The sequence below is a fragment of the Mytilus edulis genome, chromosome 9, assembly GCF_963676685.1.
Source record: "Mytilus edulis chromosome 9, xbMytEdul2.2, whole genome shotgun sequence".
Lineage (NCBI taxonomy): Eukaryota > Metazoa > Mollusca > Bivalvia > Mytilida > Mytilidae > Mytilus > Mytilus edulis.
In genome coordinates, this window is record NC_092352.1 from 34,428,882 (window position 1) to 34,445,230 (window position 16,349).

The 16,349-nt window shown below is 41.4% G+C and overlaps 1 long non-coding RNA gene across 1 annotated transcript; it reads right to left on the reverse strand.

Annotated features, from left to right (window-relative positions):
- Positions 1 to 11,864: 11,864 nt before the first annotated feature.
- Positions 11,865 to 15,731, reverse strand: LOC139490300 (uncharacterized). Its single transcript, XR_011656272.1, has 2 exons — positions 15,508 to 15,731; positions 11,865 to 12,304 (listed from the first exon to the last, which is right to left on the reverse strand). It is a non-coding gene; the product is annotated as an uncharacterized lncRNA (long non-coding RNA).
- Positions 15,732 to 16,349: the final 618 nt, after the last annotated feature.

Genomic DNA, 16,349 nt, shown 5'->3' on the forward strand with positions numbered 1-16,349 from the left:
TAGCTCATTTCAAAGGTATTGATCCGAGCTATTTGCCAGTTAAATATTTTTCTGGGATCCGGGCCCGTCTGGCCACCAGAGAGGTTCAAATTTGCCCATTTACGTATTTTCCATATCAACCACACATTCGGTACTCCTCGACATATCCCTACGGCAAAGTTCCGAACCGGATCTAGCTCATTTTAAAGGTATTGACCCAAGCTATTCCCCACTTAAATATTTTTCTGGGATCCGGGCCCGTCTGGCCACCACAGAGGTTCAAAGGTGCCTCTTAACGTTATTTTCCGTATTAACCATATGCATACATTCGGTACTTTTCGGCATATACCAACGGCAAAGTTCCGAACCGGACCTAGCTCATTTTAAAGGTATTGACCCAAGCTATTCCCCACTTAAATATTTTTCTGGGATCCGGGCCCGTCTGGCCACCACAGAGGTTCAAAGGTGCCCCTTAACGTTATTTTCCGTATTAACCATATGCATACATTCGGTACTTTTCGGCATATACCAACGGCAAAGTTCCGAACCGGTCCTAGCTCATTTTAAAGGTATTGACCCAAGCTATTCCCCACTTAAATATTTTTCTGGGATCCGGGCCCGTCTGGCCACCACAGAGGTTCAAAGTTGCCCATTTACGTATTTTCCAAATCAACCACACATTCGGTACTCCTCGACATATCCCTACGGCAAAGTTCCGAACCGGACCTAGCTCATTTCAAAGGTATTGATCCGAGCTATTTGCCAGTTAAATATTTTTCTGGGATCCGGGCCCGTCTGGCCACCAGAGAGGTTCAAATTTGCCCATTTACGTATTTTCCATATCAACCACACATTCGGTACTCCTCGACATATCCCTACGGCAAAGTTCCGAACCGAATCTAGCTCATTTTAAAGGTATTGACCCAAGCTATTCCCCACTTAAATATTTTTCTGGGATCCGGGCCCGTCTGGCCACCACAGAGGTTCAAAGGTGCCTCTTAACGTTATTTTCCGTATTAACCATATGCATACATTCGGTACTTTTCATATACCAACGGCAAAGTTCCGAACCGGACCTAGCTCATTTTAAAGGTATTGACCCAAGCTATTCCCCACTTAAATATTTTTCTGGGATCCGGGCCCGTCTGGCCACCACAGAGGTTCAAAGGTGCCCCTTAACGTTATTTTCCGTATTAACCATATGCATACATTCGGTACTTTTCGGCATATACCAACGGCAAAGTTCCGAACCGGTCCTAGCTCATTTTAAAGGTATTGACCCAAGCTATTCCCCACTTAAATATTTTTCTGGGATCCGGGCCCGTCTGGCCACCACAGAGGTTCAAAGTTGCCCATTTACGTATTTTCCAAATCAACCACACATTCGGTACTCCTCGACATATCCCTACGGCAAAGTTCCGAACCGGACCTAGCTCATTTCAAAGGTATTGATCCGAGCTATTTGCCAGTTAAATATTTTTCTGGGATCCGGGCCCGTCTGGCCACCAGAGAGGTTCAAATTTGCCCATTTACGTATTTTCCATATCAACCACACATTCGGTACTCCTCGACATATCCCTACGGCAAAGTTCCGAACCGGATCTAGCTCATTTTAAAGGTATTGACCCAAGCTATTCCCCACTTAAATATTTTTCTGGGATCCGGGCCCGTCTGGCCACCACAGAGGTTCAAAGTTGCCCATTTACGTATTTTCCAAATCAACCACACATTCGGTACTCCTCGACATATCCCTACGGCAAAGTTCCGAACCGGACCTAGCTCATTTCAAAGGTATTGATCCGAGCTATTTGCCAGTTAAATATTTTTCTGGGATCCGGGCCCGTCTGGCCACCAGAGAGGTTCAAATTTGCCCATTTACGTATTTTCCATATCAACCACACATTCGGTACTCCTCGACATATCCCTACGGCAAAGTTCCGAACCGGATCTAGCTCATTTTAAAGGTATTGACCCAAGCTATTCCCCACTTAAATATTTTTCTGGGATCCGGGCCCGTCTGGCCACCACAGAGGTTCAAAGTTGCCCATTTACGTATTTTCCAAATCAACCACACATTCGGTACTCCTCGACATATCCCTACGGCAAAGTTCCGAACCGGACCTAGCTCATTTCAAAGGTATTGATCCGAGCTATTTGCCAGTTAAATATTTTTCTGGGATCCGGGCCCGTCTGGCCACCAGAGAGGTTCAAATTTGCCCATTTACGTATTTTCCATATCAACCACACATTCGGTACTCCTCGACATATCCCTACGGCAAAGTTCCGAACCGGATCTAGCTCATTTTAAAGGTATTGACCCAAGCTATTCCCCACTTAAATATTTTTCTGGGATCCGGGCCCGTCTGGCCACCACAGAGGTTCAAAGGTGCCTCTTAACGTTATTTTCCGTATTAACCATATGCATACATTCGGTACTTTTCGGCATATACCAACGGCAAAGTTCCGAACCGGACCTAGCTCATTTTAAAGGTATTGACCCAAGCTATTCCCCACTTAAATATTTTTCTGGGATCCGGGCCCGTCTGGCCACCACAGAGGTTCAAAGGTGCCCCTTAACGTTATTTTCCGTATTAACCATATGCATACATTCGGTACTTTTCGGCATATACCAACGGCAAAGTTCCGAACCGGTCCTAGCTCATTTTAAAGGTATTGACCCAAGCTATTCCCCACTTAAATATTTTTCTGGGATCCGGGCCCGTCTGGCCACCACAGAGGTTCAAAGTTGCCCATTTACGTATTTTCCAAATCAACCACACATTCGGTACTCCTCGACATATCCCTACGGCAAAGTTCCGAACCGGACCTAGCTCATTTCAAAGGTATTGATCCGAGCTATTTGCCAGTTAAATATTTTTCTGGGATCCGGGCCCGTCTGGCCACCAGAGAGGTTCAAATTTGCCCATTTACGTATTTTCCATATCAACCACACATTCGGTACTCCTCGACATATCCCTACGGCAAAGTTCCGAACCGAATCTAGCTCATTTTAAAGGTATTGACCCAAGCTATTCCCCACTTAAATATTTTTCTGGGATCCGGGCCCGTCTGGCCACCACAGAGGTTCAAAGGTGCCTCTTAACGTTATTTTCCGTATTAACCATATGCATACATTCGGTACTTTTCATATACCAACGGCAAAGTTCCGAACCGGACCTAGCTCATTTTAAAGGTATTGACCCAAGCTATTCCCCACTTAAATATTTTTCTGGGATCCGGGCCCGTCTGGCCACCACAGAGGTTCAAAGGTGCCCCTTAACGTTATTTTCCGTATTAACCATATGCATACATTCGGTACTTTTCGGCATATACCAACGGCAAAGTTCCGAACCGGTCCTAGCTCATTTTAAAGGTATTGACCCAAGCTATTCCCCACTTAAATATTTTTCTGGGATCCGGGCCCGTCTGGCCACCACAGAGGTTCAAAGTTGCCCATTTACGTATTTTCCAAATCAACCACACATTCGGTACTCCTCGACATATCCCTACGGCAAAGTTCCGAACCGGACCTAGCTCATTTCAAAGGTATTGATCCGAGCTATTTGCCAGTTAAATATTTTTCTGGGATCCGGGCCCGTCTGGCCACCAGAGAGGTTCAAATTTGCCCATTTACGTATTTTCCATATCAACCACACATTCGGTACTCCTCGACATATCCCTACGGCAAAGTTCCGAACCGGATCTAGCTCATTTTAAAGGTATTGACCCAAGCTATTCCCCACTTAAATATTTTTCTGGGATCCGGGCCCGTCTGGCCACCACAGAGGTTCAAAGTTGCCCATTTACGTATTTTCCAAATCAACCACACATTCGGTACTCCTCGACATATCCCTACGGCAAAGTTCCGAACCGGACCTAGCTCATTTCAAAGGTATTGATCCGAGCTATTTGCCAGTTAAATATTTTTCTGGGATCCGGGCCCGTCTGGCCACCAGAGAGGTTCAAATTTGCCCATTTACGTATTTTCCATATCAACCACACATTCGGTACTCCTCGACATATCCCTACGGCAAAGTTCCGAACCGGATCTAGCTCATTTTAAAGGTATTGACCCAAGCTATTCCCCACTTAAATATTTTTCTGGGATCCGGGCCCGTCTGGCCACCACAGAGGTTCAAAGGTGCCTCTTAACGTTATTTTCCGTATTAACCATATGCATACATTCGGTACTTTCCGGCATATACCAACGGCAAAGTTCCGAACCGGACCTAGCTCATTTTAAAGGTATTGACCCAAGCTATTCCCCACTTAAATATTTTTCTGGGATCCGGGCCCGTCTGGCCACCACAGAGGTTCAAAAGTGCCCCTTAACGTTATTTTCCGTATTAACCATATGCATACATTCGGTACTTTTCGGCATATACCAACGGCAAAGTTCCGAACTGGACCTAGCTCATTTTAAAGGTATTGACCCAAGCTATTCCCCACTTAAATATTTTTCTGGGATCCGGGCCCGTCTGGCCACCACAGAGGTTCAAAGTTGCCCATTTACGTATTTTCCGAATCAACCACACATTCGGTACTCCTCGACATATCCCTACGGCAAAGTTCCGAACCGGACCTAGCTCATTTCAAAGGTATTGATCCGAGCTATTTGCCAGTTAAATATTTTTCTGGGATCCGGGTCCGTCTGGCCACCAGAGAGGTTCAAATTTGCCCATTTACGTATTTTCCATATCAACCACACATTCGGTACTCCTCGACATATCCCTACGGCAAAGTTCCGAACCGGATCTAGCTCATTTTAAAGGTATTGACCCAAGCTATTCCCCACTTACATATTTTTCTGGGATCCGGGCCCGTCTGGCCACCACAGAGGTTCAAAGGTGCCTCTTAACGTTATTTTCCGTATTAACCATATGCATACATTCGGTACTTTTCGGCATATACCAACGGCAAAGTTCCGAACCGGACCTAGCTCATTTTAAAGGTATTGACCCAAGCTATTCCCCACTTAAATATTTTTCTGGGATCCGGGCCCGTCTGGCCACCACAGAGGTTCAAAGGTGCCCCTTAACGTTATTTTCCGTATTAACCATATGCATACATTCGGTACTTTTCGGCATATACCAACGGCAAAGTTCCGAACCGGTCCTAGCTCATTTTAAAGGTATTGACCCAAGCTATTCCCCACTTAAATATTTTTCTGGGATCCGGGCCCGTCTGGCCACCACAGAGGTTCAAAGTTGCCCATTTACGTATTTTCCAAATCAACCACACATTCGGTACTCCTCGACATATCCCTACGGCAAAGTTCCGAACCGGACCTAGCTCATTTCAAAGGTATTGATCCGAGCTATTTGCCAGTTAAATATTTTTCTGGGATCCGGGCCCGTCTGGCCACCAGAGAGGTTCAAATTTGCCCATTTACGTATTTTCCATATCAACCACACATTCGGTACTCCTCGACATATCCCTACGGCAAAGTTCCGAACCGGATCTAGCTCATTTTAAAGGTATTGACCCAAGCTATTCCCCACTTAAATATTTTTCTGGGATCCGGGCCCGTCTGGCCACCACAGAGGTTCAAAGGTGCCTCTTAACGTTATTTTCCGTATTAACCATATGCATACATTCGGTACTTTTCGGCATATACCAACGGCAAAGTTCCGAACCGGACCTAGCTCATTTTAAAGGTATTGACCCAAGCTATTCCCCACTTAAATATTTTTCTGGGATCCGGGCCCGTCTGGCCACCACAGAGGTTCAAAGGTGCCCCTTAACGTTATTTTCCGTATTAACCATATGCATACATTCGGTACTTTTCGGCATATACCAACGGCAAAGTTCCGAACCGGTCCTAGCTCATTTTAAAGGTATTGACCCAAGCTATTCCCCACTTAAATATTTTTCTGGGATCCGGGCCCGTCTGGCCACCACAGAGGTTCAAAGTTGCCCATTTACGTATTTTCCAAATCAACCACACATTCGGTACTCCTCGACATATCCCTACGGCAAAGTTCCGAACCGGACCTAGCTCATTTCAAAGGTATTGATCCGAGCTATTTGCCAGTTAAATATTTTTCTGGGATCCGGGCCCGTCTGGCCACCAGAGAGGTTCAAATTTGCCCATTTACGTATTTTCCATATCAACCACACATTCGGTACTCCTCGACATATCCCTACGGCAAAGTTCCGAACCGAATCTAGCTCATTTTAAAGGTATTGACCCAAGCTATTCCCCACTTAAATATTTTTCTGGGATCCGGGCCCGTCTGGCCACCACAGAGGTTCAAAGGTGCCTCTTAACGTTATTTTCCGTATTAACCATATGCATACATTCGGTACTTTTCATATACCAACGGCAAAGTTCCGAACCGGACCTAGCTCATTTTAAAGGTATTGACCCAAGCTATTCCCCACTTAAATATTTTTCTGGGATCCGGGCCCGTCTGGCCACCACAGAGGTTCAAAGGTGCCCCTTAACGTTATTTTCCGTATTAACCATATGCATACATTCGGTACTTTTCGGCATATACCAACGGCAAAGTTCCGAACCGGTCCTAGCTCATTTTAAAGGTATTGACCCAAGCTATTCCCCACTTAAATATTTTTCTGGGATCCGGGCCCGTCTGGCCACCACAGAGGTTCAAAGTTGCCCATTTACGTATTTTCCAAATCAACCACACATTCGGTACTCCTCGACATATCCCTACGGCAAAGTTCCGAACCGGACCTAGCTCATTTCAAAGGTATTGATCCGAGCTATTTGCCAGTTAAATATTTTTCTGGGATCCGGGCCCGTCTGGCCACCAGAGAGGTTCAAATTTGCCCATTTACGTATTTTCCATATCAACCACACATTCGGTACTCCTCGACATATCCCTACGGCAAAGTTCCGAACCGGATCTAGCTCATTTTAAAGGTATTGACCCAAGCTATTCCCCACTTAAATATTTTTCTGGGATCCGGGCCCGTCTGGCCACCACAGAGGTTCAAAGTTGCCCATTTACGTATTTTCCAAATCAACCACACATTCGGTACTCCTCGACATATCCCTACGGCAAAGTTCCGAACCGGACCTAGCTCATTTCAAAGGTATTGATCCGAGCTATTTGCCAGTTAAATATTTTTCTGGGATCCGGGCCCGTCTGGCCACCAGAGAGGTTCAAATTTGCCCATTTACGTATTTTCCATATCAACCACACATTCGGTACTCCTCGACATATCCCTACGGCAAAGTTCCGAACCGGATCTAGCTCATTTTAAAGGTATTGACCCAAGCTATTCCCCACTTAAATATTTTTCTGGGATCCGGGCCCGTCTGGCCACCACAGAGGTTCAAAGGTGCCTCTTAACGTTATTTTCCGTATTAACCATATGCATACATTCGGTACTTTCCGGCATATACCAACGGCAAAGTTCCGAACCGGACCTAGCTCATTTTAAAGGTATTGACCCAAGCTATTCCCCACTTAAATATTTTTCTGGGATCCGGGCCCGTCTGGCCACCACAGAGGTTCAAAAGTGCCCCTTAACGTTATTTTCCGTATTAACCATATGCATACATTCGGTACTTTTCGGCATATACCAACGGCAAAGTTCCGAACTGGACCTAGCTCATTTTAAAGGTATTGACCCAAGCTATTCCCCACTTAAATATTTTTCTGGGATCCGGGCCCGTCTGGCCACCACAGAGGTTCAAAGTTGCCCATTTACGTATTTTCCGAATCAACCACACATTCGGTACTCCTCGACATATCCCTACGGCAAAGTTCCGAACCGGACCTAGCTCATTTCAAAGGTATTGATCCGAGCTATTTGCCAGTTAAATATTTTTCTGGGATCCGGGTCCGTCTGGCCACCAGAGAGGTTCAAATTTGCCCATTTACGTATTTTCCATATCAACCACACATTCGGTACTCCTCGACATATCCCTACGGCAAAGTTCCGAACCGGATCTAGCTCATTTTAAAGGTATTGACCCAAGCTATTCCCCACTTACATATTTTTCTGGGATCCGGGCCCGTCTGGCCACCACAGAGGTTCAAAGGTGCCTCTTAACGTTATTTTCCGTATTAACCATATGCATACATTCGGTACTTTTCGGCATATACCAACGGCAAAGTTCCGAACCGGACCTAGCTCATTTTAAAGGTATTGACCCAAGCTATTCCCCACTTAAATATTTTTCTGGGATCCGGGCCCGTCTGGCCACCACAGAGGTTCAAAGGTGCCCCTTAACGTTATTTTCCGTATTAACCATATGCATACATTCGGTACTTTTCGGCATATACCAACGGCAAAGTTCCGAACCGGTCCTAGCTCATTTTAAAGGTATTGACCCAAGCTATTCCCCACTTAAATATTTTTCTGGGATCCGGGCCCGTCTGGCCACCACAGAGGTTCAAAGTTGCCCATTTACGTATTTTCCAAATCAACCACACATTCGGTACTCCTCGACATATCCCTACGGCAAAGTTCCGAACCGGACCTAGCTCATTTCAAAGGTATTGATCCGAGCTATTTGCCAGTTAAATATTTTTCTGGGATCCGGGCCCGTCTGGCCACCAGAGAGGTTCAAATTTGCCCATTTACGTATTTTCCATATCAACCACACATTCGGTACTCCTCGACATATCCCTACGGCAAAGTTCCGAACCGGATCTAGCTCATTTTAAAGGTATTGACCCAAGCTATTCCCCACTTAAATATTTTTCTGGGATCCGGGCCCGTCTGGCCACCACAGAGGTTCAAAGGTGCCTCTTAACGTTATTTTCCGTATTAACCATATGCATACATTCGGTACTTTTCGGCATATACCAACGGCAAAGTTCCGAACCGGACCTAGCTCATTTTAAAGGTATTGACCCAAGCTATTCCCCACTTAAATATTTTTCTGGGATCCGGGCCCGTCTGGCCACCACAGAGGTTCAAAGGTGCCCCTTAACGTTATTTTCCGTATTAACCATATGCATACATTCGGTACTTTTCGGCATATACCAACGGCAAAGTTCCGAACCGGTCCTAGCTCATTTTAAAGGTATTGACCCAAGCTATTCCCCACTTAAATATTTTTCTGGGATCCGGGCCCGTCTGGCCACCACAGAGGTTCAAAGTTGCCCATTTACGTATTTTCCAAATCAACCACACATTCGGTACTCCTCGACATATCCCTACGGCAAAGTTCCGAACCGGACCTAGCTCATTTCAAAGGTATTGATCCGAGCTATTTGCCAGTTAAATATTTTTCTGGGATCCGGGCCCGTCTGGCCACCAGAGAGGTTCAAATTTGCCCATTTACGTATTTTCCATATCAACCACACATTCGGTACTCCTCGACATATCCCTACGGCAAAGTTCCGAACCGAATCTAGCTCATTTTAAAGGTATTGACCCAAGCTATTCCCCACTTAAATATTTTTCTGGGATCCGGGCCCGTCTGGCCACCACAGAGGTTCAAAGGTGCCTCTTAACGTTATTTTCCGTATTAACCATATGCATACATTCGGTACTTTTCATATACCAACGGCAAAGTTCCGAACCGGACCTAGCTCATTTTAAAGGTATTGACCCAAGCTATTCCCCACTTAAATATTTTTCTGGGATCCGGGCCCGTCTGGCCACCACAGAGGTTCAAAGGTGCCCCTTAACGTTATTTTCCGTATTAACCATATGCATACATTCGGTACTTTTCGGCATATACCAACGGCAAAGTTCCGAACCGGTCCTAGCTCATTTTAAAGGTATTGACCCAAGCTATTCCCCACTTAAATATTTTTCTGGGATCCGGGCCCGTCTGGCCACCACAGAGGTTCAAAGTTGCCCATTTACGTATTTTCCAAATCAACCACACATTCGGTACTCCTCGACATATCCCTACGGCAAAGTTCCGAACCGGACCTAGCTCATTTCAAAGGTATTGATCCGAGCTATTTGCCAGTTAAATATTTTTCTGGGATCCGGGCCCGTCTGGCCACCAGAGAGGTTCAAATTTGCCCATTTACGTATTTTCCATATCAACCACACATTCGGTACTCCTCGACATATCCCTACGGCAAAGTTCCGAACCGGATCTAGCTCATTTTAAAGGTATTGACCCAAGCTATTCCCCACTTAAATATTTTTCTGGGATCCGGGCCCGTCTGGCCACCACAGAGGTTCAAAGTTGCCCATTTACGTATTTTCCAAATCAACCACACATTCGGTACTCCTCGACATATCCCTACGGCAAAGTTCCGAACCGGACCTAGCTCATTTCAAAGGTATTGATCCGAGCTATTTGCCAGTTAAATATTTTTCTGGGATCCGGGCCCGTCTGGCCACCAGAGAGGTTCAAATTTGCCCATTTACGTATTTTCCATATCAACCACACATTCGGTACTCCTCGACATATCCCTACGGCAAAGTTCCGAACCGGATCTAGCTCATTTTAAAGGTATTGACCCAAGCTATTCCCCACTTAAATATTTTTCTGGGATCCGGGCCCGTCTGGCCACCACAGAGGTTCAAAGTTGCCCATTTACGTATTTTCCAAATCAACCACACATTCGGTACTCCTCGACATATCCCTACGGCAAAGTTCCGAACCGGACCTAGCTCATTTCAAAGGTATTGATCCGAGCTATTTGCCAGTTAAATATTTTTCTGGGATCCGGGCCCGTCTGGCCACCAGAGAGGTTCAAATTTGCCCATTTACGTATTTTCCATATCAACCACACATTCGGTACTCCTCGACATATCCCTACGGCAAAGTTCCGAACCGGATCTAGCTCATTTTAAAGGTATTGACCCAAGCTATTCCTCACTTAAATATTTTTCTGGGATCCGGGCCCGTCTGGCCACCACAGAGGTCCAAAGTCGTCTTAGGATGGTCACCGTCATTTAAGCAGTCTCTGGCAGGTGTTCACTATTAATTTCTTTTCTTTTTTGGCTTTCCATAAGTATTTCTATGTATATTTCTATATGTTTCTGAAGTAATTGGATTGTGTTTCATATTTTATATATTAAATTACATCTTTGGTGAATTCTCTGTAATGTTTTATAAATAAAAATCTATATAACATAAAGACAAATATACAACTTGTATCAGGGTTTATATTCGAGGACAACGAAAATTTATGACAGCTTGAAGGGGTCATAGAATGGTATCTTTTCCCTCAGGCTTTATAGTGATTTTCAACTAAATTTAAATATTGAACCGACGGCTAGCAGTCGGTTGGATATTGCATATCAATTATCGAATGTCAAATAAAGGACAGACCGCTTACATACATATTTAAAACGGAATGAAATGCTTTAGAAATTAGCAGAAACCGTGAAATTGTCGATTTCCGCTGTTAGATTGCATTTAACTAAGATTTAGCGATTTTTGGAACGTTTGAGTCTCACGCAGTTTTTTGGTTTTTAGACATATCGTCAAAATTGGCTGCTGGAAAAAAGTGACTGCTATCTTGATTGGCCGATAAAAGTGGCTGTCAGCTTGAGTCTGGTGCTTGTGTTGCTTATTTGTACTTATGCCGAATCAAAATAAAGTTTGTTTATTATCTTATCATGCTAACGAGGGGCATTCGTTTAATGTTGAAGTGATTATGTTTTCAGCTGCAGTAGACATCTTTTGCTCTTTATCCAGGACCGACGAAGAGGGGTTTAACGACCTTGCCTAACCATGAAGGTCTTGAATAGTGGATTATCAGAGAAGATTAGTCCGTTTAACAAACAGCCGTCAATCAACCAATCAAACTATAGGTGTGTGCTTGGCCAGCGTAGTTCATTGAATATGCCTCAAACAAAGTTCGTGCTGATATTACATTCTTTGTAAACTTAACATTAACTGGCACAAGACTAAACAAAATTTAAATAAGTGACGGTTAATACTGAGTGATTGACGTATAAAGGGCATCTATTTTTACAAATAAGCCAAATAAGTTCATAATTTCCTTTATTTTCCCATCTCAATCTCTTGCAATGAGAAATCCAGACACATGTTGGTGTAAGAAATTTGAGTTGATTGTTACATTTCCAATACGCGTACTCTTGAGCCATACATCATCATTTTGATTCAAGTGAACAACTATAGTATCTGATCTCTTCAACCAATAGTTATGCTGACCATCAAAAAATATATATCCCATCTCGTTGTTGTTTACCATTATGAACACGTGATAGGAATGTGAGGCTGCAATATTTTCAATTGCCATATTAAGAGTAAATGAATAATATCCAGCAACTGGAGCAGTGAATATACCATGAAGAGCTCGGTAAGCATTTCCTACGTTGGTGATTACCTGGTCAAGGATCAAGTGTTGGCCGCTGGTTGGGTTGACAATAGTATGTGACAGTCCCGCCATAAATGCAATTGGTGCTGAAATAGACAGCATACACGAAAAACGTATATTCACGATGAATCGATTTTGACAAAAAAATTATCGAAGTTTTGATTTTTCATCAATAAAAACATGCAACATTTGTTAATTTCATATAAGGGTGCCTATTTTTTATGGATACACAGACTGAATAATTTGATTTTAAACAAATTGTATTAATTTAGATATGAAATGAATGGAGCAACAGGCACAGCCTATAAGCTCTCTTCATATTACATGTACAAGGTATCATTCAATTATTAACAACTGTATTTAAAATTAATATAATAGAGTGGAACATGCATGCTACTTATGAGCACACACGAGCAAATATATGTTTACAGTATTAATTACTAACTGTAAAATTTAAGTATATGGGCAATTACTCATCATTAATGCAAGTACCTAGAAACATGCACATATCCTCAAGCCATTAGAGATATATATATATATATGTATATGGCTTGGAAGAGATACTAAGCTTGCTTATACAAGTATACAAAGTATACAAGTAGGCTCAGGCTTACATCATTGTACTTAGGGCAAAAAATAAATGGTGGTTACCCTCAACAGGGTGATTACAGTTTGCACAAAAAGTGTTCTCGGATAAGAACTGATTAAACAAATGAGATTTTAGTTGCTAGCATTATTTCTGAGTTGACAATGACTTATATTAAGTTTCCTTATCCCAAAGTTGAAATGTTTGAATATGTCGTTAGTCTTATAAAACATGTCCAGTCCACTTTTTAATACACCATAACTTGGTTTTTTTTTGTAAACTCAAAGGAGGACTATTCCATGCCTTATAGTGGACGGAATGAAACTATCAAAACAAGAGCTAGTTCTAGCAAGAGGAAGGTGAAAAGTGTTATTTCATAGACTGTTTAAGAGTCAACATATATTATATAAATTTGTTTAACCATAATTAGAAAGTAATACTAGTATCCGCAAAACTTGTTAGGACAAATAGTGACTACTGATATATATCAATAAAAAAATCTTCGGTATTTGATTTACTAAAACCAAGATATTATAATCATGAAATGTCTTAATTATAATAATTTACCCAATGAACATTGAGTGTGTAATTCAACACGCGTGCTACGGTATATTGTACGATGATGATAGCATTTTTAATTGTGTGCAACGGTTAACGGATAGTTCAATACACCCTTTCTCTATAATATGTGTTTTATTTCTCTTTTTTGCAATGTGAATGTTGGGCACATTATGACAGTATGTATTGAATGAATTTGTGCAAATTATAGTTTGTTATTGTTAAAATGTCTCTATATCTGTGCATAGTAATAATGCAGAGACAAAGAGCTTGGAAAAAACGAAAACAAATATTACTCATTATGTTTATCCAACTTTCGCTGCAAGTATAGATTGGAGCAAATATTACTATGCAAATGATAAATATGCGAGCAAGCAGCAAGTAAGAGGCCATCAACAGTTGTATGGAACTCTGTGGTAGTCAATTCAACGTTTTTGTTCAACATTCGTGACAGTAGTAAATGTATGCTACTAAATGACCAGATAAAGCAGCTTTATAGCTGAGGGTTTCGAAATTGTATTTTATTTTATTAAGGGGAGTGATATTCTTCAATACTGGTTTTAACTGCCATGCATGTACTGTACCTTCATAATATCGATTCTAACGAATTGTGGCTTGCAGGAAGCAAATTAAAAAGGAAAAGAAATTAATGCTGAGTTCATACGTAATTCGAATTCGATTCGCATTAACTAATTCGAATTAGTTTATATATAATTCGCTTTCGAAACGTTTTACGTCCTAACATCAATTCTAATTCGAATTGCAATGCGCGTCAAATTCGCTAAACTGTCCAAAAGACGTTGACTTTCAATTCGAATTAACAAAAGCGTATTTCTAATGCGAATTGGATAATTCGAATTAGCTAATTCGAATCAATTCGAATTAAAAAAAGAAGAGCGTGTGAACGCGATTAGCGAATTCGATTCGAATTCAATTCGAATTAAATGTACGTGTGAACGAGGCATAAATAAAAAAAAGTATTACAAAAATACTTAAAAGACATATTGAAGAAAGAGGATCTCCATAAATAAAGGCAACAATAGTATGCCGCTGTTCAAAAGTCATAAATCGATCGAGAAAAAACAAATTCGGGCTACAAACTAAAACAAATGACAACACATAAGAACTGACAAAATTAAACGCTAGCAGCCAAAGATGTACGAACATACATCGCAGACATATAACACATTTGACAAAACATTCAAACAAACATACATACAAACAGAACTAACAAAGACGCCACCGAAAAAGGTGTTGTAGATAAAAAAAAATTTTTTTTTACAATGATGTCACCAAAACATATTTTTTCGTCGATAACTACATACCGTATGTAATGGATTAACTCACCTGATAGAGTACAAATAAGGTCAATATAAATGCAAGAGTAAACAAAGTGAGACAATAGTTATCAAAGGTACCAGGATTATAATTTAGTACGCCAGACGCGCGTTTCGTCTACATAAGACTCATCAGTGACGCTCAAATCAAAATATTTATAAAGCCAAACAAGTATAAAGTTGAAGAACATTGAGGATCAAAATTCCAAAAAGTTGTGCCAAATACGGCTAAGGTAATCTATGCCTGGGATAAGAAAATCCTTAGTTTTTCGAAAATTCAAAGTTTTGTAAACAGGAAATTTATAAAAATGACCACATTATTGATGTTCATGTCACAACACTGTAAATACCTTTTGTCTCCAGAACGCACATCAAGATCCATCTGCACCAACAATGCCTGAAGTTAAAAGTCAAAAACCCGATGTTGGGATGTCTAAATATGGATTCCTGTTAAGAGTCAATAGTAAGCAAAGGTACCAGGATTATAATTGAATACACAATACGCTCCTTTCGTCTACATAAGACTCATCAGTGACGCTCAGACCAAAATAGTTATAAAGCCAAACAAGTACAAAGTTGAAGAGCATTGAGGACCAAAAATTTCAAAAAAGTTGTGCCAAAGACGGCTAAGGTAATCTATTCCTGGGATAAGAAAATCCTCAGTCAAAATAGGAATTAAAAGATTTCAGCCAATAAACAATTTCAAGTAACGAACGGATTTTCATATAAGATGAATGTTGGCAAAAACTTAGATGGAAATATTAATTACTTTTGTTAAGTTCGCATTATCAAGTTATAGGTTACTTACGGACATTAGGTAGACCAGTTGTGATATTCTTCTTAATTTCTGCTAATTTGAGATCAAACTCTTTAGTAAGCTCTGTTTTAATTTCTTGCTTTATTCTTTCCAAATCAGATATGTCAACATTATTAAGCAGTAATCCAAAGGAAACAGTAATTTGAAAAATCACTAACACAAGAAAAGAGTGCATTTTTACTTTATTTGACATTGGCTGATAAGAATCATGGTCATTGTAGTGTATACATAATAAGTGAATCATTGATAAGAAGTGACTTTTACGACGAACTTTCATCATGTAAGATTATTTCTTCATTAACTTATCGGTCGTCACAATGAAAATGTTGTTAGGATTGTTTAAGTCGTATTTAAATGAAATTGAGACCAGGTGGAAATACGAATTGGAATCAAACGATAAAGAACAAGTTTCAGGCACGCATGCATTACAAGTACCAAATTTCGATAGGACACACTCTAAATATGTAGTAAAATCGAGAAGTAATTGTCCAAACCAAGAACAAGCCGTGAATAAATTCAGTCACTATCTTAATCGTTCCTCCACGAAACCTGGCTAAAAGTATTCTGGTTAAGAATAATCATTATCTTTGACAGGTTAACGTACATCATATTTAAAAATGCTAGAATAGTTACGCTGAGGTACGAGTTACTTTATAACTACAACTTTTCTTTTTATTTCTGCATCACTCGACACTTCCGAAAATATGCTGCATAGTATCGGCAACCTAATTATCGGTCATTCATGCTAAAGATATGCATTTGTTCAGTGTGGGGAGGCGCATTTAACTTTTTAATCGAAATTTAAATTTGTAGTTTTTTTGTGTCCAGAAAGA